The sequence below is a fragment of the Somniosus microcephalus genome, chromosome 22, assembly GCF_052327205.1.
Source record: "Somniosus microcephalus isolate GS21.2 chromosome 22, FLI_Smic_1.0, whole genome shotgun sequence".
Taxonomy (NCBI): domain Eukaryota; kingdom Metazoa; phylum Chordata; class Chondrichthyes; order Squaliformes; family Somniosidae; genus Somniosus; species Somniosus microcephalus.
This window is the reverse complement of record NC_141008.1, coordinates 61239504-61267192: the sequence shown is the minus strand read 5'-3', so window position 1 is coordinate 61267192 and position 27689 is coordinate 61239504. Positions and strand designations below refer to the sequence as shown.

The 27689-nt window shown below is 47.7% G+C and overlaps 1 protein-coding gene across 1 annotated transcript in view; it reads left to right on the top strand.

Moving 5' to 3' along the window:
- cuedc1b (CUE domain containing 1b) overlaps positions 1-27689 on the top strand; it is a 217652-nt gene that overhangs the window by 96787 nt on the left and 93176 nt on the right. The gene's annotated exons all lie outside the window — the stretch shown is intronic.

Here is a 27689-nt window from a genome sequence, read left to right as displayed (position 1 = left end):
GGCGCTCGGTGGGTGACCTTTTGGCCGAGGGTCGCTGTCCCAGGCAGGGCCGCCCTCGCCTGCCTGGCACTAGGTGACACCCCGGTGCTTGTTTCTAATGGAGTCGGCGCTGTATATTGATCTGTCTCGGAAAGTTTTGAGTGTGTGGTACTTCAGAGTTCACGCCCCAGGCTTTGCACTTTTGTCAGCCAATTGCGGCCGTGCAAACTCCAAAAGTTGGACTGAAGGTGAAAGCCGAGCATTGGTCTCAAATTGACATCAGGGTGAGCCCATTTACAGCAGGTCCCTGTGATGGCCAGCTTTGGTTATGAGGAGAGACTGGGGCTCCTTTCACTAGAATAGAAATGTTAAGAGGAGATCCGACAAGAGGTTATCAAGATTCACGATGGGGTTTTGATAACGTAAGCAGGGAAAAACTAGTCGGTGACGAGAGGGCGTAAATCTAAGGTCATTGCCAAGAAAATGAAGGGAGAGTTTAGGAGAATATATAATACACAGTAAATTCTTGTTTAAACGGCACTTAATCATCTGGAATACTTTAATAACCGGCAAAATAGATAACCGGAAATCTTGCCGAATCCATCCAGCACTCGTTTTGCCGAGTCCGAGTCTCCCGCGGTGGCCGAGTTATTTTTATTTTTGTTTGTGTTAAAAATTGCCTTGGTGTTATCCAGAATCTTTCATCAACCGGCACCATCCTGGTCCCGTAGGTTTTGGGAGTCTTGTATCGGGCATGCGGACAATGTGACCCGTCCATCGGAGCTGATCGAGCGTGGTCAGAGCTTCGATGCTGGGGATTTTGGCCTGAGCGAGAACACTGATGTTGATGCGCCTATCCTGCCAATGGATTTGCAGGATCTTGCGGAGGCAGCGTTGGTGGTACCTCTCCAGTGCTTTGAGGTGCCTGCTGTACATGGTCCATGTCTCTGAGGCATACCTGCAGACCATGAGCTTAGTGCCGGGTTTGAGGTCCTGGTCTTCAAAACGTATATATTATATATAGAATATACAGCCTGTGTTTTACAGTTTGGATGGCGATCAGATACTGATAGACACATCCTGTACCTTTGCCACCCACAAATGCTAAGCGGACAGGCTGGGGACCTGTATCCACATTTGGTGCGTGCTACAGACTCTGTAACTTTATCATGTTCTTCGGCAGTCTTTACTTGCAATCGGGAGCCTCTGAGGTTGGGACTCCGAAACAGTTAGATGTTGAATTCTCCAGTCACAGGCAGCTCCCGATTGGGATCAGTGTCTGCCGTTCGTTAGACTTGCCCGTTGCACATTAAGGTTTGTAAATGTTTTTGTGCGGCAAGTTGCTGAACGCACGAGCTGATAACGGCGCAGCGAGGGGAAACCGGGCATCTGGGACCCGAGTGAACAGGGCAAGCAACGGAGTCTCTCCTTAACCAATCAGAGTGAAGGATTGTGAAATTAACAGCGCAAGGACTGAGAAGGAAGTGTAAATTATAGAGGGTGAATTCAATGTCAAACCAGATACAGAACGAGAAATAAAGTGAGGGAAAGAAAGATTGGATTAAGAGAGAGAGAGAAAGGAAAAGTAAAAAAAAGTTTTTACTTTTAAATTTTGCATTTTTTAAATCTCCCAACAACAACTGAAACCTGAAGGAATGAGACTCCACACTTGTAGTAGTTCATTTTCAGTGCCAGAGAGGTTGGTTGGCAGTAGTTAACACTTACCACATCGTTAAAAGGGTACTTAGAATGAAATGGACAGAGCGTAACTTTCTGTGGCGAGTTTAGTTTGTATCTACCGTGCAAATACTGCATTACACTAAATTCCTACATCACAACAGCGACTACACTTCCAAAGTACTTCATTGGCTGTAAAGTGCTTTGAAACGTCCAGTGAAAGTCGCTATATAAATGCAAGACTTTTTCTTTCAAATACAGCAACTTCGCGCCATTCAATGCATTTCAATGGTGAGGCAGTCGGCGAGATGCCGTTTCCGCGAAGCTAACGGTGGAGCAGAGCAACTCAGACAGAAACTTTGTGATATTCACGTTCACCCGCGCATTTGCCCCTTGACGTAAGAAAACTACTAGGCACTTGGTCTAAGCATTAAACAAAGCTTTAATCAACTGTTTTACAACATGGAGGTCTAGTTGTGTCCTTCACTAGTTCCTGTTAAGAATGTCCTGCTCAAGCTGGGCCCATGCCCAAGTATTTATACTCTCCCTGGACAGCGCCTCCCGCAGGCCGCCCAGTATTATTTCATAAGTCTTTCTTTCATAAATGACCGATTACTGTCACCCCTCGCCTGAAGTTGCTGTAGCATCTGTGCATAAATAACGCCGAGCGCCATTAGCCTCACCATTATTGTGACAGCAAATTATGAGCCATTGTTTTACTGGCCCAATAGCCTCACTTGAGTGACTAATGGAATGGAGATGCTGTCCCATTGGCAGCACAGTAGAACAGCCTCCAATATTGGTGCCAGCTTTGTGAATGTTCAGTCATCCACCTTTCAACCTATGCTCCCTTGGAAAGGTGAGGGTTATATTAAAATCACACGGCTTCTCTGGCTGGTAAGTTCAACTGCGATCCTTGCATCTTCCAAGTTTGTCCTTTGGGTAGTCGGTCTCTTTCGGAGATTGAATATGGCAGGAGAATCCACAACAGTGGGGAAAAGCGTGTTGTCCTGTTGGAAGGTGTTGTGATACTAACTTAATCCCCAATAGGCCTCCAAATAAAACCTCTCCACCACCCCACCCTGCCTCTCCCTTGGGGTGTGGCTTTAAAGAAAACCTATCCCGCTGTCCCCAAAATGAATGGGGTTCCTCCTGACTAATGGGTCTGGGACCAGACAATTGACCCTCATTGTTTCACTTTGGAATAAACGGTGAGCTGTGACACGCCACAAACTGGCCTGTCTGGTTTTAATACAGATCTTCAATGTCTTGCAGCCTGTGGCTATTTTGTTTAAACCGGTGTGAATTCATTTTGTTTTTAAACCTCTAACTCACTTCCAAAATCCTTTCTGTGAAGAAATACATTATTTTTAACGCGACGGATATGTATTTACTTTTGCATCGCCTGTGTTTCAGGTGCGCAGACGTGTGTATTCCGTGTTTGAATACCGGTCATAAATTATTATTTTCATAGGACATGACTTGGAGAGCTAGATGTTGTGATGGAGAGAGAGAGTAGGGTTGGTATTCTGGCAGAATGAAATCAATGGGCTGAAGAACTTTCCTTCACTGAAAGACTTGCGTTTCTGTATCGCCTTTCACATCCTCAGGACGTCCCAAAACGCTTTACAGCCAATGAAGTACTTTTTTGAAGTGGAGTCACTGTTGTAATGTAGAAAATGCGGCAGCCAATTTGTGCACAGCAAGCTCCCACAAACAGCAATGTGATGATGACCAGATAATCTGTTTTTTAGTGAAGTTGATTGAGGGGTAAATATTGGCCCAGGACACCGTTGATAACTCCCCTGCTCTTCTTCGAAATAGTGGCCGTGGGATCTTTTACATCCACCTGAGAGAGCAGACGGGGTCTCGGTTTAACGTCTCATCCAAAAGACTGATGGACCTTGTGTTCTTGTAGGACAGTGGTGTGCAAACTATGATCCACGAGCCCTGGCAATCTCATCCATGAAGCCCAGACAACTGTGTCCATATTTATCTCTTGCTGATTTGTCCTTTTTGTGAATGTCGGAGGTTTGTAATCTGCTAACTTTACCAATCTTGCCTTATTGGCGGATAAAGTCTAACTCGGAACACCGAAATCTGTTAAAATCAGCAGCTTGAGATTTGTGCAAAATTAATGGAGGTGGGGGGGGGGGAGCGGATAAGGATTTAAACTTTATGGGTGGAATTTTCTGAGACCCACCAGTGGGGCCTTGAAGGCAGCGGCCATCTTATTGTACAATTCCGGTTCCGCTGCCCATGAATATCTGTCCGTTGAAATCAAAGGAGGGGAAATGGTGGCCGGTGCTCCCGTGATTTCCCAATTTCTCCACCGCTGTGTTTGGGAACCTGCTGGTGGTGTTAGGGGTCTCAGAAAACCAAACGCAAAAGATGGCCCCTTGAGGGTCCATGGTGCGCACTATGTGGCTCACCAAGGTCAAAACACTTCTCTTGTGTGCAGACTTTCCGAATTGAGTTGAAATCTCAGAGCAGAATTGTGACATGGTAAATACTGCTCTGCACAGCCGCCAGTTTCAGTTCAGGAGGCTTTTAGACATCGGAACTGGTCGTCAGTCACAGTGCTGGATGTTTTCTAACCCTCCTGTTTCTAACTTTTCTCCCTCCATCCCCTGAAGGTGCTGTCTCTTGCCGGGATACAGTACCACAAGACTCTGGCAGTCCTCTAGTAGCTTGCTCACGTGTCCATTCTTCATAAGAACATAAGAAGTAGGAGCAGGAGAAGGCCATACGGCCCCTCGGGCCTGCTCTGCCATTCAATAGGATCATGGCTGATCCGAACCTAGACTCACGTCCACTTCCCTGCCCGCTCCCCGTAACCCCTAATTCCCTTATCAGCTAGGAAACTGTCTATCTCCGTTTAAAATTTATTTAATGTTGCAGCTTCCGCAGCTCTCTAGGGTAGCAAATTCCATAGATTTACTACCCTCTGAGTGAAGAAGTTTCTCCTCATCTCAGTTCTGAAACAGCAGCCCCTTATTCTAAGATTATGCCCCCTAGTTCTAGTCTCACCCATCAGTGGAAACACCCTCCCCGCATCCACCCGATCAAGCCCCCTCACAATCTTATATGTTTCGATAAGATCGCCTCTCATTCTTCTGAATTCCAATGAGTAGAGGCCCAACCTACTCAACCTTTCCTCATACGTCAACCCCCTCATCTCCGGAATCAACCGAGTGAACCTTCTCTGAACTGCCTCGAGAGCAAGTATATCTTTTCTTAAATATGGAAACCAAAACTGTACGCGATATTCCAGGTGTGGCCTCACCAGTACCCTGTATAACTGAAGCAAGACTTCCCTGCTTTTATACTCCATCCCCCTTGCAATAAAAGCCAAGATTCCATTGGCCTTCCTGATCACCTGCTGTACCTGAATACCAACCTTCTGTGTTTCATGTACCAGGACCCCCAGATCCCTTTGTACTGTAGCACTTTGCAGTTTCTCTCCATTTAGATAATAACTTGCTCTTTGATTTTTTTCTGCCAAAGTGCATAACCTCACACTTTCCAACATTATATTCCATCTGCCAAATTTCTGCCCACTCACTTAGCCTGTCTATGTCCTTTTGCAGGTTTTTTATGTCCTCCTCACTCGCTGCTTTCCCTCCCTTCATGCATGATACTTGGAGGGCGATTTTAACCCTACTCACTCAGCAGGAACCTGGCGGGTGGGCAGTTAAAATCGCCCAGGCTCTTACCTGTCCGAAAGCCGCCATGATCGCAACATCTGCAATTTTAGCCTGCTCTCCTGAGCAGACAGCGAGGACACGCGCCCGGGGCCAACAGGGTCCTTCTTTACATCTGCATATTGCGGCCCAATGACATCATTGAGCCCCGACTGTAATTTTAACTCCGGCCTGAGCGGGGAATCCACCTGGAGTTAAAATCAGGGCCTCATGTCAACAGGCAATTTGTCCATGCCTGATCCTGGCCTTGACTGAACACGTTCATTTCCAAAATTACGAGAGAGCAATCAGGAACAGACCCCTGGTGTCTCATGAAGGATACACCCCCAGACCATTAACTCGTCTTTTCTCTATGCAGATACTGACTTGCTGTGCATTTCCGGGATTTGTCTGTATTTGTTCCTAGTTTAACTTTTCCCCTCCCCCTATCCTAGCCCAGAGATGCTGAGGCTATTACTGACCTGGCTGCGATTGGTTAACTCGCCATGGATGGGTACAAAAAAAACCCTGACCTTTCTGGTCTGTATGAATCCATGCCTGTACCCACTGATCCATGGGGGGAACTTACAGGGGACTTTCAGTCAAAGTTGCACAACTCTGACAGGAGGTGAAATGAACCTTACAGGAATATCAAAAATATTAAATTGCTAACATTTTCTATAACAGTCCCCACTTGAATTGCAAGAAATTAATTGTTTAATACGAATACATTTTAAAAGAGAAACTCAAACTCATGGCATAAATGCAACAGTCAATGGACAAATAACAACAGCAACTTGCATTTATATAGTGACGTAAGAAAACTACTAGGCACTTGGTCTAAGCGTTAAACAAAGCTTTAATCAACTGTTTTTCAACACGGAGGTCTAGTTGTGTCCTTCACTAGTTCCTGTTAAAGAATGTCCTGAGCAAGCTAGGCCCATGCCCGAGTATTTATACTCTCCCTGGACAGCGCCACCAGCAGGCCGCCCAGTATCATTTCATAAGTCATTTCCACATGAATGACAAGATTCATGTTATATAGCTCCTTTTTAACGTAGTAAAGTGTACCAAGGTGCTTCACAGGAGCATAATCAGACAAAGTTTGACACCGAGTCACATAAGGAGATATTCGGGCAGGTGACCAAAAGCTTGGTCAAAGAGGTAGGGTTTAAGGAGCGTCTTACAGGAGTGGAGAGAGGCAGAGAGGTTTAGAGAGGAATTCCAAAGCTTAGGGGCCTCGGCAACTGAAGGCTGGGCCACCAATGGTGGAGCGAAGGAAATCAGGGCCGCAGAAGAGGCCAGAATTGGAGGAGCGCAGAGATCACGGAGGGTCGTAGGGCTGGAGGAGGTGAAATGTGGAAAGTGGGATTTATTCCACGTGTCAGAATGACCGTTGGATTTCAACAGAGACTTTGTTGTTCTTAAGCCATCGGTCCTTCTCCTGGAGTGAGCTGTGTTTATAATCTGTTGACGTGTTTAGATGTTCTGGCTCTTTTCAGGGCTGTAAAGTTACTTCACTCTGAAGCGCACAATAGATGGACAGTACACATCGAGGGGGGGAGCAACTGTTGCAAGCAGACTGGAGCGAGGCTGGAGGGGAGGGGAGGGGAAGGATGCACGCTGCCGCCTTCCGATTGATTCCATCTGCCGCCTGGGCTGCAGCTGCTTCGGGCCCCCGTTTCCTTCTGACACTAACCAGCCTGTTGCTGCAGCTCCTCGTGTGCTGAGGGGCCCCGTTTCCTTCTGTCACTAACCGGCCTGTTGCTGCGGCTCCCCGTGTGCTGAGGGGCCCCGGGCGCACAGCAGCTCCCAAGCACACTTGCAGCTGCCAGTTCAATTTATTACGTGGCCAGTATTGATTTCAGCTGGACACCTGCATCATTCCACTGATGCCGGCTTCCTGCTGTAAATCTGCCAGGCGTTATTAAACATCACGACGCTTGATCTTGCCAACTTTGCATACTTGGAGAGCTAGCTGAGAGATACAATAGATCAGTGTCGCGACAGAAAATTGGTTTCTGAAGTGAAACTGGGAAGGGATTGCCAGAGATGGTAGATTACGGAGGCAGTGATGCTTTTCCTGAGCTTTCATTCCGAATCCCAGGTTGGCTCTTGTAGCCAGACTCAAGCCTGTCGTCCAGTGCTTATCTTGTGTGCAGCTCATTGGCCGTGTGTGGGGTCATTTTACTCCCCGGATGCCCCAGCTTGGGCAGACAGCGGGGGGCGGTCATGCAGTCCCACCGCGTGTTGGGCCTGCGGAGCTTCCAGCTCACCTCTTCCCAAAAGGCGAGGTTGGCCAGTCGCGCTCCTAGAATGGAGTGCAGTGATGCACTGGGAAAGTGCCATGGTTGTGGGGGGTGGCTCGACCGGCGCCAGCAGCTGTTAAAGAGCCGCGTGGCCCTCCTTAAAGGTGTGACGGTGCGGTTTTGGTGAGAAAAAAAAACGGCCTCCAGAAATAAAAGGCCCAGTTCACCGGTCAGGATTGGAGGCTGTGGGGAAGGAGGTCATGCATCAAAAGAAGGCTCGATATAAAGGGGAGAGAGGCCCACCCAGCAATGCAGAGCAGCCATTGTTTTGGTCATGGAGCATGCTCTCCTGGTGGCTTATGGAGATTTCCTCCAATTTACATATGAGTTAGGGCCTTGTTAAACCTTGTGTACAATGTGCGCCAGGCTATAGGTACTGACAGCACTGTGGGCCTGTATTATGGCGCACTAGTGTGGACCCTAGGCACTGAATAGGCCTCAGCACCCAATAATGCAAGGCACCTAAAAAGAAAGACTTTCATTTATATAGTGCCTTTCACGTCCCAAAGCGCTTTACAGCCAATGAGGTACTTTTTGAAGTGTAGTCACTGTTGTAATGTAGGAAACGTGGCAGCCAATCTGCGCACAGCAAGCTCCCACAAACAGCAAATGAGATACTGACCAGATAACCTGTTTTAGTGATGTTGATTGTGGGATAAATAAAAAGAAAGACTTGCATTTAAATAGCGCCTTTCACGACCACCGGACATCTCAGCCCTTTACAGCCAATGAAGTACTATTTGAAGTGGAGTCACTGTTGTAATGTGAGAAATATTGGCCAGGACACCGGGGATAACTCCCCTGCTCTTCAAAATAGAGCTGAGGGATCTTTTGCGTCCACCTGAGAGGGCAGGCGGGGCCTCAGTTTAATGTCTCATCCGATAGCTGGCACCTCCAGCAGTGCAGCACTCTCTCAGTACTGCACTGGAGCATCAGCCTAGATTTTTGTGCTCAAGTCTCTGGAGTGGGACTTGAACCCACAACCTTCTGACTGAGAGGCGAGGGAGTGCTACCCACTGAGCCACCACTGACGCACAGCCCGAGAAGCTGCAGCACTTTGGGCACTGTACACCATGACATGAATCTTGTCATTCATGGGAAATGACTTATGAAATAATACTGGGCAGCCTGCTGGTGGCGCTGTCCAGGGAGAGTATAAATACTGGGGCATGGGCCCAGCTTGTTCAGGACATTCTTTAACAGGAACTAGTGAAGGACAACTAGATCTCCATGTTGAAAAACAGTTGATTAAAGCCTTGTTTAATACTCAGGCCAAGTGCCTAGTAGTTTTCTTACATCACGCCACATTATCAGCCCCATGTCTATCTACTCAACAAGACCAGGAAGGTACCAGGTTCAGTCTACGGTCTGTGCTGAGATAGCTGTTCTCCACTGTGGTTGCTAGAATTGTCTTCGATGCCTCTGGCTTTACACAGGGGGTAGTTATCCAGGGTCCCTACTACTGGTCACTATCCAGCGACTCCCCTACTGGAAATTCACGTGAGGATGTTTGATGAGGTGACAGCAGAATAGAGGTGAGTTGTGAATCACCCTGAGTCCAAACAAGACTCTCAAATGAAGAATGGCCATTTGAGTGAGATTCTGGAAGGTACCTGAGGTACTTCCCCTCATCAAGAAGTCGACACCTTCAAGAGGAGGGGAAAACTGACAGAAAAAGAGGGGGGGAAATCATTTCAAGGATTTTGCACTGGACTGGTGGGGTAGTTGACTGGGGAGGGGATTGAGGGAGCAGGAGGTGGGCCTTTTGGAAAGGCTGAATTTGAAGACGGTGGGAGGGCGATGGAAGAGAAACTGTTGCGTGATGGGGCTTCAGTGATCGGGTGAGTGGGGGATTGGAGGCAAGGTGGCAGAGGAGGGGGAGATGGTGACAAAGGCAGTTGCACCGATGCTCTCAGTCTTTGGGCTGAAGAAATCCATGACATCTTTGCACTTGTTATTGGAGGCGAGGGTCAGAAGAAAGAGATTTGAGGAGGTGGTTCCTCGTGGAGAAAATGGGCCTTGAGTTGTCCTTATCCTCCAGATGGATACTGGAGTAATGGGATCTAGCTGAGGAGTACAAGATAGGTTGGAGTTTAACATAGTGTAGCCAGATTTGGCGATGAATAACGGGACCAGTCATGCGCCAGCTGTGCTCATGTTTGTGGCCCTTGAGGGAGCAAACATCTGGATCATGCCAGGGGAATGATAGAGGTTGGAGACGGTGAGTGATTTGATGGAAAGGAAAGCATTGAAGGCACAGGTGAGGAAGCTATTCAGCAAGTCAACAAGGGGTAGAGATGTTGCAACAGGTACAAGGTCAGAAGAAAGGGAGTTGGGAGCTTGAGAGCAAATTCGGGAGGGAGCTGGAGGAGTTTTCCCCCAGGGACAGTCGACAGAGTAGTGGGGTTAGGAACGGCAGGAAAATGTGGGTGGGAAGGGAGATGCGGAAATGGTCAGATAGCTTTGTTGGTGATTGAGACCTTGCAAGTGGGAGAAGGCGTTAGAGAGAGGTTGAGGTGGTGGCTGTGGGGTTTAACTCCACCTTGTACAGGAAACTCTCGATTTACCGGCACCTAAATAACCGGAAATCTCTGTTAACCGGCAAAATTCAGGAATAGGTTCAGGTAAGTTTTACTTCATATTAGTGGCCGTTCCTGGATCTGTGGCCGGGTTCCTGCACCTGTTGCTAAGCAACAGGGAAGCCTGAATTTGTTGCTGTGTACAGGGCTCTCGTACCTTTTACTATACCTCTCTGTAATCCGGACTTTTTGATGAACTGGCATCACGCCGGTCCCGTTGGTGCCGGATAAAAAAGAGTTTCCTGTGTTCTTATTTTTTTTTTAACAGTAAGTCAGCAACTTGAAAGTTCGTTTGGGCGCACAATAGTGATTTGAAGTGGGAGGTACTTCGATTCGTCAGCATCGCTGTTTTTATTTATTTATTCGACTTACTGAAGCTCTGAAAAATGGGAAAAACACGAGGGGTCAGTTAGCTGGAATGGTCACACCTTACACCCTCAACAAGATTGGTTTAATTATATCATGAGCGCTATGTTGTCTGCTCGCAGTTCTAAGATAGGCCTCAACCTCTGGAGCCCTCTGCTATTGACAGCTCAGCGGGCAGGCACCCCAACTAACTGTCTTAAAGGGGCAGTGTTCTGAGGAAGGACAGTCTCTCCCTCTCTTCCCCGCCCCCCCAGGCCCCCCCCCCCCACCTTCCCTGCTCCCTCTCAGTCACTAATGTCTGATTTCACAGCCAGCAGGAAATGGCAGTCTGTATTTTTAAAGTCTGAACCAACTTGGCTTTGAATGGTTAAGCGAGAGAAGGGAACGGTCACATTTTAGGATTTTTGTCTTCGCGGAGGGTTTATGAGATTGAGTTATGGCTACGGGTTGTGTTTTAAAACCAGGTGAATTCACAACAAGGTCTTAAAATGAAAGGTCGCAGGCATTGAAAAGCCTGCATTGAAACCAGACAAGCCAATTTTGGGGAATGATGCAACACAGTCTCAGATGGCCAACAAATATTTACACCCATTGTGGTGAGCGTGACGGTATTCATATGGGAATGGCATGAGGTGTTTGCAGAGAGTATATTCCTGGGAAAGGGTTAGTCGGTCTGGTTGACGGGGCTGCTGGAGAATCCCTGCACAAGAAGGTGTCCTTCTGAGTTCCAAATTAACACAGGAGAAGGAAAATGCCCCGGTCAGAGGCAGACTGGTTCGGAACAAAAGATTGCGAGACACGGCTCTCAGCCAGGAGCTGAAAGCTAAAAATGCAGCAGGGCTTGTCTGACAGTTAGACGTTGTCCAGAGAGAAAGGCATTTCCAAAAACAATTGCGTCAGCCCACGAGAGGGAGGACTCATGGGTGACTACTTTGTTCCCCATTTTGTGAGGCGAGTTGAGTTAAGTAACTGCACTTTGCTTTTGACTGTTACTCTGTATGTTCACTTGCTATCTGTGAAATACTGTAAAGCAGCTTAACAATTGGTATCTGGCCTTATCTCACCAAATGTGTCTCAGTGCCCCTTCAAAAAGATTGGAGAAGCGCTCTTGAAGGCACGTGCGAAAGTCACAACATCCGGTTCAGACCACAAAGGTGTACGATTGTTACACCCCTAGGTTATGCTATCATATAGTTGGATTTTCGGTAGTACAGGTACACTCCTGAACATAAGATGCTCAGACCGCTTATAGGAATCCCCAACACCTGTACATGAGAGAATATCTAAAGCAGATCCTAAAACCTGTAACAGTAGCCTTCTCTTGGAGCCCATGTTTAGAGCAAAAGTAAGATTCATCTTCTACTGGTTTAATAATCCAAGGCAGATAGGAGAATGCACGTTCTCATTATGGAAACTGTATACTATTCATTAGTTATTGTATGTTAATTAAACAGCTATTTATCCGAAGGCTATGCCTTTTCTCAGGAGTCTGCCTTCCGAAAAGACAGTAGAATTTATGTGGTCGTGCACACTACATTTCAGTAGCCCGTGTACTGAGTGAGGGTTTTCAGTTACAATCCCTAGGTCAAACTATTGATCAACTAGATATTGGGCAGAAAGCGGCACACTCCAGATCATAGGGAACACAGAGCCCAATTATGGGAGTGAATGGTGCACCTGAGCTCGAGGGAGCATCTCATGTAAAAACCCATCCTGTCTCTGGACTGCAGCGATTAAACTTCCTTCCTCACAATTCATCCACTTTGTGCTGGGGAACCCCTCTCTCTGGCCGTTCCATTGTATCTATGTCCGATTCGAAGTGTGACGACCAGTCCTCCAAGCGCACAATAAAACCTCAGTTGTAATCCCTGTAGACTTGTGCTCCACCGTTCCGGCTGTGTACCCCAGCATTCTACTAGTTTTGCTTTAATTACTTCTCTCCCGTTCCTGCCTCCTTACTTGGCCTGTGCGGCACTTGCTCAGCCGGCAGCACAGCTCTGTAGGGGAGCACCAGCAGTAGGTGCCTTCCTGCTGCTTTTCCTTGACGCTTTAGCTGGAGCCAGTGTACTCGAAACCCCACTCCTCCCGCTGCTCCGGAGGAAAAGCAGCTCCGCCAACTTCAAATGGAACCGGCAGGAAGAAATTTCAATGTGGATCTCGGGGACTTTGATACTATCTGCTGCATTTTAAAGTAGAGCCTGTGGATATCGTGAATGAACATTTTAGAACACGAATGTCTCATGTGTTGCTGAAAACGATCTTCACCAGCACAGCATGTAAATAACTGGCTCATGCACGCCATGCTACATCTTGGCGTCTTACTTTGATAGACATTTCCTTTCCTGCTAGCCCGGCCCCAGGACTGTCCAACCTGCGACAGCTGTTCTCATCTCCATAAGGAGCGAAACATTTCATTTGCAGTTTGCATCAAAGGCAAAATACCGCGGATGCTGGAAATCTGAAATAAAAACAGACAATGCTGAAAAACGCTCAGCAGGTCAGGGCAGCATCCGTGGAGAGAGAAAAACAGAGTTAACGTTTCAGGTCGATGATCCTTCGTCAGAACCTGAAACGTTAACTCTGTTTCTCTCTCCCTCTCCACAGATGCTGCCTGACCTGCTGAGTATTTCCAGCATTTGCTGTTTTTATCCTAAATTTACTTATTTTGTGCCCATTTGCCACCCCCAAGGTCTGCTCCACCCCATCATTTCTTCACAGGAAATGAACCAGGAGCAGCTAAGCGCCGCGCTCACTACAGGCTGGCTTTTGTGCACACTCGGTCAGACTGGACTAAAATCCCAGGTCCACGTCCTCCATTTCGGAAACAGAACTTCCCTCTTAGTTCGATACCAAACCCCAGCACGGCGGTGAAAGCCGACAACTTGAATTAACGGCACACGAGAGAAATGGAGAAATAAACCGGGGCCCTGAGCGGCTTTACCCAGCCGACTTCATCGCCATAAATCCTTTACTGACAAAGGCAGCTCCCCACCCCCCCTCTTCCCTCCTCCCCAACCCCTTCACAAATAGCCGGCGGTATCTCAAAGGACACGAGCGCCCAGACTAGGCTTCGCCGTCTGTCAGAGAAGCACGCAGCCGTGAATATAAAGCTCCGAGTCTGAGATGCGAGAGAAATCGTGATAACGCTGTCAGCTACTTTACTGACTCAGACTGAAGATACTGAAGGGAGAGAGTCATACCGGATCCCAATTATTACAGCCTTGCCACCGGCCCAGTGACTGGAAAGTCTCTTTCTTTCCACACCCCCCCCAAGGCCACATGGCGTGCGCACTCTCTCTCCATTGACGGTGCCCGCCCCCCCTCCTCTTCTCAAAAACTAATTAGGAATAAAATGGTCTCTCTTCAAACGCGCGAGCGGCTTCCAACCGACACGGCGGCTCCGCATGAGGAGGGAAGGGGAGAAAAGGGTCGGAAGGAAGGCTCGCGCTACCCCGGCCCACGCAACGCCAGACTAACTCGCGGATTTCCCTGCCCCCCCCCCCCCCACTCCGGTTTTAATCCCCCTGGAAGAGAAGTTGTGACCCCCACTATTTTATTTAATAGTTAAAAGCGGTGAGTGGTTTGTGGACATGGAAGCAAATAGGGCTGGCTCCAAAAAAAAACTTAGCGAGATAAATACTGCTGAAAGTCAGTGACACGCAAAGGGACTTGTCTTACTGTACCAATGGTGTCCAACTGCAAGAACCCGAATTGACTGTGCGGGCACAGTCTTTGTATCGCTGAGACCTGGCTACCGACCATAGAGCACATATACCAGAAACGCTGTTTGCGGAGGTCACGGTCCATCATCAAAGACCCTACCCGCCACAGTCTGTTCGCCCTCCTGCCATCTGGGAGACACTACAGATGCATTCGCACCCGTACGACCAGATTTAGGAACAGCTTCTTTCCCAGGGCTGTCATCCTACTGAACTCCACAAATAAACTCTAAAGCCTGCACATCTGCCAATGCACTTTATTATGGTTATGTTAATGTATTACAAGCCAAATGTATGTTGAATGTTTAAATGTCTTAATCTAAATGTAAACTCTCGGGAGCCGCAAGCCTACATTTCGTTGTACTGCACTTGTGCACTAACAATGACAATAAAAGTTGATTTGATTTGATTTGATTCCACTCGTCTCAATAAACGGGGGAGACTACTGATGGTTATGCCATCAGTCTCCCCTGTATATTGATGGGACAACCAACTGGCGGGCGCCCTGAAATCTTCCCGCGGACCCCCAGTTGAGAACCCCTGGTTTAAAGGATCGTGGGCAGCTGTGCAAAGGAACAATATCTGAGAATCTGATTACCCTGCAGATGGCATTTAAAAAAAAATCTTTGCACATAATCTCACAGATGTCACTGTTTAGCAAGAGCCTCAAGTCATTAGGATCCCGACACAGTTGTAAATATCTTGTAATGTGCAGCTCATTGAAACCATGCCCAGTGTAATGAGCTCACTCGAGAGAAGACAACTCCAGGGGTGAAGAAGTGAGGTCTCCTGGGGTGGAGCAAAGATTCAACAACAACAACATGCGCTTTTAATGTAGCAAAACGTCTGAATGAGCATCACGGGAATGATAGCAAACAAAATTTGACACGAGCCACATAAGGAGGTGTTAGGACAGGCGACCAAATAGCTTGGTCATAGAGGTAGATATTATGGAGTGCCTTATAATAGGAAGGAGAGAGAGGCGGAGCGGTTTAGGGAGGAAATTTCGGAGCTCCGGGCCCAGACAGCTGAAGGCACAGATTAACGGCTCCTTCGCAGTGTCACTAGCTCTTTATTTAACCTGCCAAATATAGGATCAGATCAGTGGAGACTAAAGGTGACAAAGAAAGAGGGTGTTGCACAACCGCTCTGAACACAGTGACACTGGCAGTGGCCCTGGTGTCATTCCCCAAGTAGTCGTCCTTTATATCTGAGCTTTAAAGCAACAATTGAATATGTTCAACTGTGGGGCAGTCACCACAGCTTGAGCCCTATTCCCCTCCTCAGCTGGCACACGCACGTCTGGCAGTGGTCACTGGGAACACTGAAACCCCGCTGTGAACAGAGAGCAGGCTGAGAACCTGGAGACCACCGGATCTGTACATAGGGGCAACGAAATGTAGGAGTAGGCCATTCAGCCCCTCGAGCCTGTTCCGCCATTCAACTAGATCGTGGCTGATCTGCATCTTAACTCCATCTACCCGGCTTTGCTCCGTATCCCTTAATACCCTTGCCTAATAAAAACTTATCAATCTCAGTTTTGAAATTTTCAATTGACCCCTCAGCCTCAACAGCTTTTTGTGTGTGTGTGTGTGTGGGGGGGGGGGGGGGGGGGGCGGTAGTTCCAGATTTCATCACCCCTGAATTGCCTGGCTCTAATTTTAAGGTTATGCCCCCCATATTCTTGCCCCCCCACCACCGTACCAATCAGTCTGACACCCTGTGATGCGTTTATCTGATGAAACATTGGGGAACAGGTCTTTGAAACTATTTTTCACAGATATACATGGAATTATTTTTGAACTGCGCTTGCCATTTTTTTTTTTTTTTAGTCGCTGTTTGCAAATAAGCACCAAGCTCATGGTCTACAGAGCAGCAGTGATACCCGCCCTCCTGTATGCCTCAGAGACATGGACCATGTACAGCAGGCACCTCAAAGCGCTGGAGAGGTACCACCAACGCTGCCTCCGCAAGATCCTGCAAATCCATTGGCAGGATAGGCGCACCAACGTCAGTGTTCTTGCTCAGGCCAACATCCCCAGCATCGAAGCTTTGACCACGCTCAATCAGCTCCGATGGACGGGCCACATTGTCCGCATGCCTGATACAAGACTCCCAAAACAAGCGCTCTACTTGGAGCTCCGACCCGGCAGGAGAGCCCCAAGTGGGCAGAGGAAATGCTTCAAGGACACCCTCAAAGCCTCGTTGAAAAAGTGCAACATCCCCACCGACACCTGGGAATCCCTGGCCCAAGCCCGTACAAAGTGGAGGAGAAGCATCCGGGAAGGCGCTGAACACCTCAAGTCTCTTCGCCGGGAACAAGCGGAAGCCAAGCGCAAATAGCGGAAGGAGCGCACGTCAACCCAAGCACCCCACCCACCCGCCCCTTCAACCACCGTCTGCCCCACCTGTGACAGAAACTGTAGGTCCCGCATTGGACTCATCAGTCACCTGAGAACTCATTTTAGTGTGGAAGCAAGTCATCCTTGGTCCCGAGGGACTGCCTAAGAAGAAGAAGAACTTGCAATGAAGAGGAACCGATGTACATCAGTAGATGTGAAGCTGATGAACCTGGTATTCTCCGTGGCGCAGTATGATGGTTGTCCTGCCTAGCAGAGGGCTTGGGAGGCCTATTACCGATGAATGCAACTTTTTACAAGCCCCCCTTGCTTCATAGAAATTTGATGTTTTATTGGATTTATAGCGTGAGAATTGAGTTCAGTGATATGAAAAAGAATCCCACAAAATCAATATTCCAGTCCCAACAAACAGCCTCAAGCCACGCTCTTTATATGGTGGATTGTCTTAATTGCGAATGTTCTACAGTAATTAGATTCTTGGCTAGCACAGTGAGCTGTTAGAATCTTGTGATTGCTCTAGTTCGACTATCAGCTTCCTCCATTAAAGAAGGGAAAGAATGAACTTGCATATTATAATTATATATAGAGAGAGAGCAAAAGCAAAATACTGCAGATGCTGGAAATTTGAAATAAAAACAGAAAATGCTGGAGATACTCAGCAGGTCAGGCAGCATCTGTGGAGCGAGAAACAGAGTTAACGTTTCAGGTCGATGACCTTTCGTCAGAACTGGAAAGAGTTCTACATATATAGCGCCTTTTATGACCTCAGGACCAAAGCGTTTGCAACCAATAAAGTACTTTTGAAATGTAGGGAAATGCAACAGACAATTTGTGCACAGCAAAGTCCCACAAACAGTAATGTGATAAATGACCAGATTAGTGATGCTGAGGGATAACGTTAGCCAGGACACTGGGAGAACTCCCCCACGCTTCTTCGAATAGTGCCGCGGGATCTTTTACGTCCGCCTGATGGAGCGGACGGGGCCTCGGTTTAACGTCTCATGTGAAAAACGGCTCCTCCACCAGTGCCGCACTCCCTCAGTGAATAATCAGCCTATATTTATGTGCTCAAGTCTCTGGAGTGGGACTTGAACACACAATCATCTGACTCAGAGGCGAGAGTGCTATCATCACCCAAACTTAACTAAACCTTGTCTCGAGACACTGCCACCCCACGCCAGGAATAAAAAGAGGAACCTCGAACTCTGGTAAATTGAAATTGAGGTTAGAAACAGAAAGGGCTAGAAATTCAGTAAGGCCCCGCCAGCTTTGCGCCCAGTTACCGCCCAAAGAGGGCTTCTGCGCCAATAGAGGAGTTTGCGCTGATATTCAGCGCAGCGGTAATGGCGGCGGTAGCCGGTAGCGCTGCGCCGGCACCGATGACGTCATCGGTGTGCGTAGTGCCCCGGTTCCGCACCGATACCGTCCCGACCCCCATATTTAGTTGCGGCCGCCTCTTCCGCAGCGGCCGCAAACAACGTTCTGCAACCGTGGCCGTCCTGCAGCCTTAGTGGCGCTAGTTAAGGCGGAGGTGCGGCCGGCCGCTTTTTTGGCGGCCGCCTGCCCGCACCTCTTTCCCCGGCCTCCTCCACCACCCCCCGCCCCCGCGGCATTGCCGGCTGCTTTCCGCGAGCCCGGCACTTCTCCGTGGTGCCGGGCTCATTTGCCGGCACTATCAAGCGGCGATCTCCCCGTTGCAGGCACCTCCCCCTTAAGAGAAGGAGGAGGCCTGCAGTACCGCAGCCTGCCGCTCCGCAGCGGGTGGCGCAGCGGCACCTACAGCGCTGAAATTCAGTTTCAGCGCCCCAAGCGGGGGCGGGCACACCCTGGAATAGCACCCGGTTCCGACTTGGGGCGCGAAAACTGAATTTCTGACGGTCGCAACTGGCTCCGCGCGCAGCGCTAACTTTTGGGCGCAAGTGAGCTGGCGGGGCCTTACTGAATTTCTAGGCCAAAATGTTTGCAAATTAATTGGCACCTGAAATGCAAATTCATCCAAAAGTCACGCAATCTAGTCTCGTGGCTCAGATCGAGTCGCAAATAGACTAGGTGATTTGGTGCAGTGAGCCATCCTGCATAATACAGCACAGAAGGAGGCCATTCGGCCCATTGTACCTGTGCTGGCTCTCTGAAAGAGCTACCCTTTGTGTGAAGAAATGCTTCCTGACATCACCCCCTGAACAGCCTAGTTCTAAATTGAAGGTTGTGCCCTCCCATCTTGTTATGCCCCCTTCATCTCGGAACATCTTCCAGTTCTGATGAAAGGTAATGGCCCTGAAATGTTAGCTCCGTCTCTCTTTCTCCCTCCACAGATGTTGCCTGACCTGCTGAGTGTTTCCAGCAGGTACTGTTTTTATTTCGGAATTTCAGCTTCTAGTGTTCCACTCTTGCTGTAGTAAACCCTGTGCGCCTGCAGGAGAACTAGAAATGAAGAAAATAAATAAATGAAACATTTCTTGTTGCAATAATTGTTTCGTAGACAGTGGTCTAGGTGTTGGTCCACATTCCGCCAACCTGTCAAGAGATTCATTTATCAGCCCTGTCAGTGTGTTCTCTCTCATTTTTTTTCCGTGCGCGGTCCCTTTAAGTTTGCTGCGCGGCCGCATGCGCGGTATCGTTTCCAGCAGCAGCAGCTGGTGAGCGGCCTGCGTGGGACCTCCCGGTTGGTGCGGCTGCACACCTTTCGGGGGAACGCTGCTTTGCCCGCGTGGCGCCCAAATAAAAGAAAGACTTGCATTTATATAGCGCCTTTCATGACCACCGGACGTCCCAAAGCGCTTTACAGCCAATGAACTACTTTTTGAAGTGTAGTCACTGTTGTAATGTGGGAAACGCGGCAGCCAATTTGCGCACAGCAAGCTCCCATAAACAGCAATGTGATATTGACCAGGTAATCTGTTTTAGTGATGCCAAAGGCTGTGAAAATACCGGGGTCTGAGTGATAAGCCAATCATTTCAGCAGGCCATAAGCTGGCAGGGAGCTGTTTGTGTGTGTTGCCTGAACTCTGACACATTTACAGTGTTACGTTAGCCATGTGGCTGTTTGTTTATGATGGTGATTTTTCTTTCCTTGCAAACACCAATCCTTTTACCTTTTCCGTGGACTGCCTTTCTGTTGGTACTGAGTGGGGAAGTCGTGGCAGTTGTGTTGCCAGTGGTATTAATTCTGTTCATTGATGTGTGTGGGGTCCGGGGAATTGTCTTGTCTTGTGATGTAGGACCTCTAGGATTACCAGCTTATTTTTGAAGGCGGATTGTTCTGTAAATTATAATCATGCATGTCATAATCCATACCATTTATCTCTTGTTGCTTATGTGGCATTTCTTCTGATTCATTCGCTTATTTTCTGATATACTTCTCTATCTTTTGGCTTTTAGTACTTTTGTTTTTGCTCCCACATCATTAGTTTCCACTTTGCCTTTTCTTCCCTATTGTCCGCCGCCTTCCTTGTCTTATCAATCTTCTGTCTTTTCTGGTCCTCCGGCCCTTGTGTTGGTGCTTCACAGTTACGCACTGCCCACCGTTATCTGGAATACAAAGGGGAGGAAAGTATAGTTCAGTTGTATGGCGCCTTGGTCAGACCCCATCTGGAGTACTGCGTTCAGTTTTGGGCGCTGGACCTCAGGTCCAGCTTCCACATTCAACGGATCATCCTCCGCCATTTCCCCCACCTCCAAACGCATCTTCCCCTCACCTCCCCTTTCAGCATTCCGTAGGAACCACTCCCTCTGCGACACCCTAGTCCACTCCTCTGCGACACCCTAGTCCACTCCTCTACAACCCCCAGCACCTTCGCCCGGCACCTTCCCATGCAAGCGCAGGAGATGCAACACGTGCCCTTATACCTCCCCCCTCCCCACTGTCCAGGGCCCCAAACACCCCTTCCAGGTGAAACAGCGATTTACTTGTACTTCTTGCAATTTAGTATACTGTATTCGCTGCTCATGATGTGGTCTCCTCTACATTGGAGAGACCAAACGCAGATTGGGTGACCACTTTGCGGAACACCTCCGTTCAGTCCATAAGGGGGACCCCGAGCTCCCGGTGGCCTGTCACTTTAATTCACCGCTCCACTCCCACTCAGACCTCACCGTCCTCGGCCTCTTGCATTGTTCCGCGGAAGCTCAGCGTAAGCTTCAGGAACAGCACCTCATCTTTCGATTAGGCACTCTACAGCCCTCTGGACTCAACATAGAGTTCAACAATTTCAGATCATAACCTCGGCCCCTATCACATATATTTTTTATCCACACATTTTGTTTGGCCTTTTTTTCTTCCCTCCCACATGGCAGCTGTCCTTCATAGAAACATAGAAGATAGGAGCAGGAGTAGGCCATTCGGCCCCTCGAGCCTGCTCCGCCATTCAATGAGATCTTGGCTGATCATCCAAACTCAGTACCTTGTCCCTGCCTTCTCCCCATATCCCTTGATCCCTTTAGCCTTAAGAAATATATCCAACTCTTTCTTGAATATATTTAAAGACTTGGCCTCAACCGCCTTCTGTGGTAGAGAATTCCACAGGTTCACCACTCTCTGGGTGAAGAAATTCTTCCTCATCTCTGTCCTAAATGGCTTACCCCTTATCTTTAGACATGACCCCTGGTTCTGGACTCTCCGACCATCGGGAATATTCTACCTGCATCTAGTTTGTCCAGACCTGTCAGAATTTTATACGTTTCGATGAGATCCCCTCTCATTCTTCTAAACTCCAGCGAGTATAAGCTCAATCGACCCAATCTCTCCTCATACGTCATTCCTGCCATCCCAGGGATCAGCCTTGTGAATCTTCGCTGAACTCCTTCCATGGCAAGAACATCCTTCCTCAGATAAGGTGACCAAAACTGCACACAATACTCAAGGTGTGGTCTCACCAAGGCCCTGTACAACTGCAGCAGGACTGTACTCAAACCCTTTTGCTATGAAGGCCAACATACCATTTGCCTTCTTCACTGCCTGCTGCACCTGCATGCTTACCTTCAGTGACTGGTGCACAAGGACACCCAGGTCTCGTTGCACTTCCCCTTCTCCCAATCTATTGCCATTCAGATAATAGTCTGCCTTTCTGTTTTTGACACCAAAGTGGATAACCTCGCATTTATCCACGTTATAATGCATCTGCCACGCTTCTGCCCAATCACCCAACCTGGTGTGAATTCTGCCAGCGCAATTCACACTTCATCTAGAGCCTTCCTTTGTTTCTTAACCTGTCCCATTACCATCTCCTCTTGCCGTGAATATCTCTTAATGTCTCTTTAATTCTCCTGCCTTCTATCCTATCACAGACCTTCCCTTTTGTTCTTTCATCCCCTCCCCCATTTCCCAGCCCCTAAACTTGCTTTAAAATCTGTTCCTTTTCCTGCTTTTTTCCAGTTCTGACGAAAGGCTTCGACCTGAAACGTTGACTTTGTTTCTCTCTCCATGGATGCTGCCTGGCCTGCTGAGTTTTTCCAGCATTTTCTGTTGTTATTTCAGGAAAGATATATTGGCCTTGGAGAGGGTGCAGCACAGATCCACCAGAATGACACTGGAGCTTCGAGGGTTAAATTATGAGACCTGATTGTATAAAGCTGGCTGGCATTCCCTTGAGTATAGGAGATAGAGGGGCGATCTGATTAAGGTGTTTAAAATGTTAAAAGGATTTGATAGGGTAGATACGGAGAAACTATTTCCACTGGGAGAGGGGAGAAATCGGGAACAAGATGGCAAAATTTTAAAATTAGAGCTAGGCCGTTCAGGAGGGAAATCAGGAAGCACTTTTTCACACAAAGGAAGTAGAAATTTGGAACTCTCTTCCCCAAAGGCTGTGGATGCAGGGACAATTGGAGCTTTCAAGACTGAGATCGCTAGATTTTTTTGGGGGGGTGGGGGTACGGGTATCTGGGATATGGAGCAAAGGCGGGAAAATGGAGTTGAGGTGCAGATCAGACCCTGATCTAATTAAATGTCAGAACAGGCTAGAGGGGCTGAATGGTCTGCTCCTGTTCCTACCTAATCACTTCAAATCAAATCAAATCAACTTTTATTGTCATTGTTAGTGCACAAGTGCAGTACAACGAAATGTAGGCTTGCGGCTCCCGAGAGTGTACATTTGGATTAAGACATTTAAACATTCAACATACATTTGGCTTGTAGTATATTAACATAAATATAACCATAATAAAGTGCATTGGCAGATGTGCAGGCTTTAGAGTTTATTTGTGGCGTTCAGTAGGATGACAGCCCTGGGAAAGAAGCTGTTCCTAAATCTGGTCGTACGGGTGTGAATGCATCTGTAGCGTCTCCCAGATGGCAGGAGGGCAAACAGACTGTGGCTGGGGTGGGTAGGGTCTTTGATGATGGACCGTGACCTCCGTAGACAGCGTTTATGGTATATGTGCTCTATGGTCGGTAGCCGGGTGCCGGTAATGCGTTGGGCAGTTTTGACTACCCGCTGCAGGGCTTTCCAGTCATAGTAGCTACAGCTGCCATACCACACTGTGACACAGTTTGTCAGGATGCTCTCTATAGTGCAGCGGTAAAAGTTAGAGAGGATCAGGGGTGACAGATTACATCCCTTCAGCCTCCTTAGGAAATATAGACGCTGCTGGGCCTTCTTCACCAGAGAGGAGGTGTTGAGGGACCAGGAGAGGTCTTCCGTGATTTGAGGGCAGGTCTGTGTGTGTGTTGTGAGCATTTCAGTCACGTGACACCCCCTGCTTGACCAGTTATGGAGGTTGACGTAAGAAAACTACTAGGCACTTGGTCTAAGCATTAAACAAAGCTTTAATCAACTGTTTTTCAACATGGAGATCTAGTTGTGTCCTTCACTAGTTCCTGTTAAAGAATGTCCTGAGCAAGCTGGGCCCATGCCCGAGTATTTATACTCTCCCTGGACAGCGCCACCAGCAGGCCGCCCAGTATCATTTCATAAGCCATTTCCACATGAATGACAGGATTCATGTCAGAGGTGTGGCGTGGGTGCAGGTGGGGAAGGACATGCTGCTTGGACCATCCACCACCCACAACTGCAAGAGGCTGCACAGTCTGAACCACAGTCTTGCATAGAGGGAACAAGGGACTTTAATGTAGAGATCACAGGCACAACTACTGGGAGAGATGAGGGCGATGACTTACCCTCCCACCCCTGCTCCAACTCCTGAAATTGTTCTCAATCTCCCCTGCCCCTCCCTCCCCTTTTTATACATGATCGCACCTCTGATAGGAACATGTTGCCACCTAATTAATTCAGTAAATTGTATGGAGACAGCCTGAAGTACGGGCTTTAAACTCTGCCCGAGGCACTGGCAAAGATTCAACACAAGCAGACAAAGATGGTGCTGCTTTATGAATCGCTGAGTTTTGAAGGAAGGACCTAAAATGTATTCTTGTATCTCATTATGTGTCAGCTGTGGCTCAGTGGGTAGCACACTCACCTCTGAGTCAGAAGGTTGTGGGTTCAAGTCCCACTCCAGAGACTTGAGCACCAAAATCTAGGCTGACACTCCTAGTGCAGTGCTGAGGGAGCGCTGCACTGTCGGAGGTGCCGTCTTTCAGATGAGACGTTAAACCGAGGCCCCATCTGCTGTCTCAGGTGGACGTATTTCGAAGAAGAGTAGGGGAGTTCTCCCCGGTGTCATGGGCAATATTTATCCCTCAATCAACATCTGTTGTACAGGGCCTTGGTGAGACCACATCTTGAGTATTGTGTGCAGTTTTGGTCGCCTTATCTGAGGAAGGATGTTCTTGCCATGGAGGGAGTGCAGCGAAGATTCACCAGGCTGATAACCTGGGATGGCAGGAATGACGTATGAGGAGAGATTGGGTCGATTGAGCTTGTACTCGCTGGAGTTTAGAAGAATGAGAGGGGAACTCACTGAAACTTATAAAATTCTAACAGGACTAGACAGACTAGATGCAGGAAGGATGTTCCCGATGGTCGGGGAGTCCAGAACCAGGGGTCACAGTCTAAGGATAAGGGGTAAGCCATTTAGGACAGAGATGAGGAGGAATTTCTTCACCCAGAGAGTGGTGAACCTGTGGAATTCTCTACCACAGAAGGCAGTAGAGGCCAATTCATTAAATATATTCAAGAAGGAGTTGGATATATTTCTTAAGGCTAAAAGGATCAAGGGATATGGGGAGAAAGCAGGGACAGGGTACTGAATTTGGATGATCAGCCATGATCGCATTGAATGGCGGAGCAGGCTCGAGGGGCCGAATGGCCTACTCCTGCTCCTATCTTCTATGTTTCTATAACTAAAACAGATTATCTGGTCATTATTACATTGCTGCTTGTGGGAGCTTGCTGTGTGCAGGTTGACTGCCGCGTTTCCCACATTACAACAGTGACTGCATTTCAAAAAGTACTTTACATTGGCTGTAAAGCGCTTTGGAACGTCCGGTGGTCGTGAAAGGTGCTATATAAATGCAAGTCTTTCTTTTATGGGGGGCGGGTGTGTGGCAGGGGGAAAGAGGGAAACTGATCCAATGGGCTTAACGTTATGAAGGGATTGAGTGGGCGAATGTGGAGAAATGCTTCATGCTGAACCAGCAGAGGATAACTAGGGGTCATGTCTTTAAGCATGACGAAAACTTGAGAGTTGTTAAGCTACAAAATAGCTTGACACCTCGAACGATGAACGTGAGTGCAATTGAAGCATTCAGAAAAAGGAGCTGACAGATACTTGGTTTGCATTACTTGGAGCAATAGGGCTTTGTCAGTGCAGTAGCAATGATCTTCTAAAGAATAGAGCAGACAGGACGGGCAGAAGGGCTGTTTCTGCATCCTGCCTTACGATAAGTGCAGTCGAAGCTGGATCTTCTGAGGAGCAAAGCAACATGGGATTAGGTAGGAAACTACATTCTGTTTTTCAGGGACATATTTAGGCGCCTTGGCATCATATTAACTTGCACATTAATAATCTAAATATGATCTGAACCATATAGTGTACAGACCTGAAAACGCCTAGAGTAATATTCCAAGTCCTGTGACATCATTGGCAACAATAACTTATGTCCTCCACCGTATAACAACAAGTAATTCAAGCTTTCCACATATAAATGACCTGAACCCTGATCTACATCCTTTAAACCAGCTAGAAAAAAAAAATCTGTGATTGCCAATGGTAATCAGATATATTTAATGAAGTTAACAAGAAGTGTTCCGATAGTCCCATCTTTCTATTTTTAGAAGCTATGATCTACATCCCACCTGATGGAGACCCAGGCTTGACATTTTAAGTTTCGAAATCAAATAATTCCAAAAGTGCACATTATGGATAACCAGAAGGACCTGGAAGAGATTTAGAGGTAATCGTCCAATCTCGGCGCCTAGTTGTGGGTTCATGGACCAGTTAACTGCTGCCCTTGATTTTGGTGTCATCTGAAGCCTTGGCTGGGATTGCTCTCCGCTGCTAGATAAGAGTTCTCTGTGCATCAGATGTAAGTTAAATTGCGTCCAAATATACCAAACATGTAATTGCAGATGACGTCATCGGACATGGAAAGAAGTCCCATCTGGTGAAGTGTGAAATGAGTTCATTTCCTTTGGACTATTGTGTTAGAACATCAGAAGTAGGAGCAGGAGTAGGCCATACGGCCCCTCGGGCCTGCTCCGCCATTCAATAGGATCATGGCTGATCCGAACCTAGACTCACGTCCACTTCCCTGCCCGCTCCCCGTAACCCCTAATTCCCTTATCAGCTAGGAAACTGTCTATCTCCTTTTAAAATTTATTTTATGTCGCAGCTTCCACAGCTCTCTGAGGTAGCAAATTCCATAGATTTACTACCCTCTGAGTGAAGAAGTTTCTCCTCATCTCAGTTTTGAAAGGGCAGCCCCTTATTCTAAGATTATGCCCCCTAGTTCTAGTCTCACCCATCAGTGGAAACATCCTCCCCACATCCACCCGATCAAGCCCCCTCACAATCTTATATGTTTCGATAAGATCGCCTCTCATTCTTCTGAATTCCAATGAGTAGAGCCCCAACCTACTCAACCTTTCCTCATAAGTCAACCCCCTCATCTCCGGAATCAACCAAGTGAACCTTCTCTGAACCGCCTCGAGAGCAAGTATATCTTTTCTTAAATATGGAAACCAAAACTGTACGCAATATTCCAGGTGTGGCCACTCCAGTACCCTGTATAACTGAAGCAAGACTTCCCTGCTTTTATACTCCATCCCCCTTGCAATAAAAGCCAAGATTCCATTGGCCTTCCTGATCACCTGCTGTACCTGTGTTTCATGTACCAGGACCCCCAGATCCCTTTGTACTGTAGCACTTTGCAGTTTCTCTCCATTTAGATAATAACTTGCTCTTGATTTTTTTCTGCCAAAGTGCATAACCTCACACTTTCCAACATTATATTCCATCTGCCAAATTTCTGCCCACTCACTTAGCCTGTCTATGTCCTTTTGCAGGTTTTTTATGTCCTCCTCACTCACTGTTTTCCCTCCCATCTTGTATCGTCGGCAAACTTGGATATGTTGCACCTGTTCCCCTCCTCCAAATCGTTAATATAGATTGTAAAGAGTTGGGGTCCCAGCACTGACCCCTGCGGAACACCACTAGTTACTGATTGCCAACCCGAGAATGAACCATTTATCCCAACTCTCTGTTTCTCTGTTTTCTGTTAGATAGCCAATCTTCCACCCATGCCTGTATATTACCCCCAATCCCGTGATTTTTTATCTTGTGCAGTAATCTTTTGTGTGGCACCTTGTCAAATGCCTTTTGGAAGTCCAAATACACCACATCCACTGGTTCCCCTTTATCCACCCTGTTTGTTACATCCTCAAAGAATTCGAGCAAATTTGTCAAACATGACTTCCCCTTCATAAAACCATGCTGACTCTGTCCGATTAAATTATGCTTATCCAAATGTCCTGTTACTGCTTCCTTAATAATGGACTCCAACATTTTACCAACCACAGATGTTAGGCTAACTGGTCTATAATTTCCAGCCTTTTGTCTACTTCCCTTTTTAAATAAGGGCGTTACATTAGCAGTTTTCCAATCTGCTGGGACCTTTCCTGAA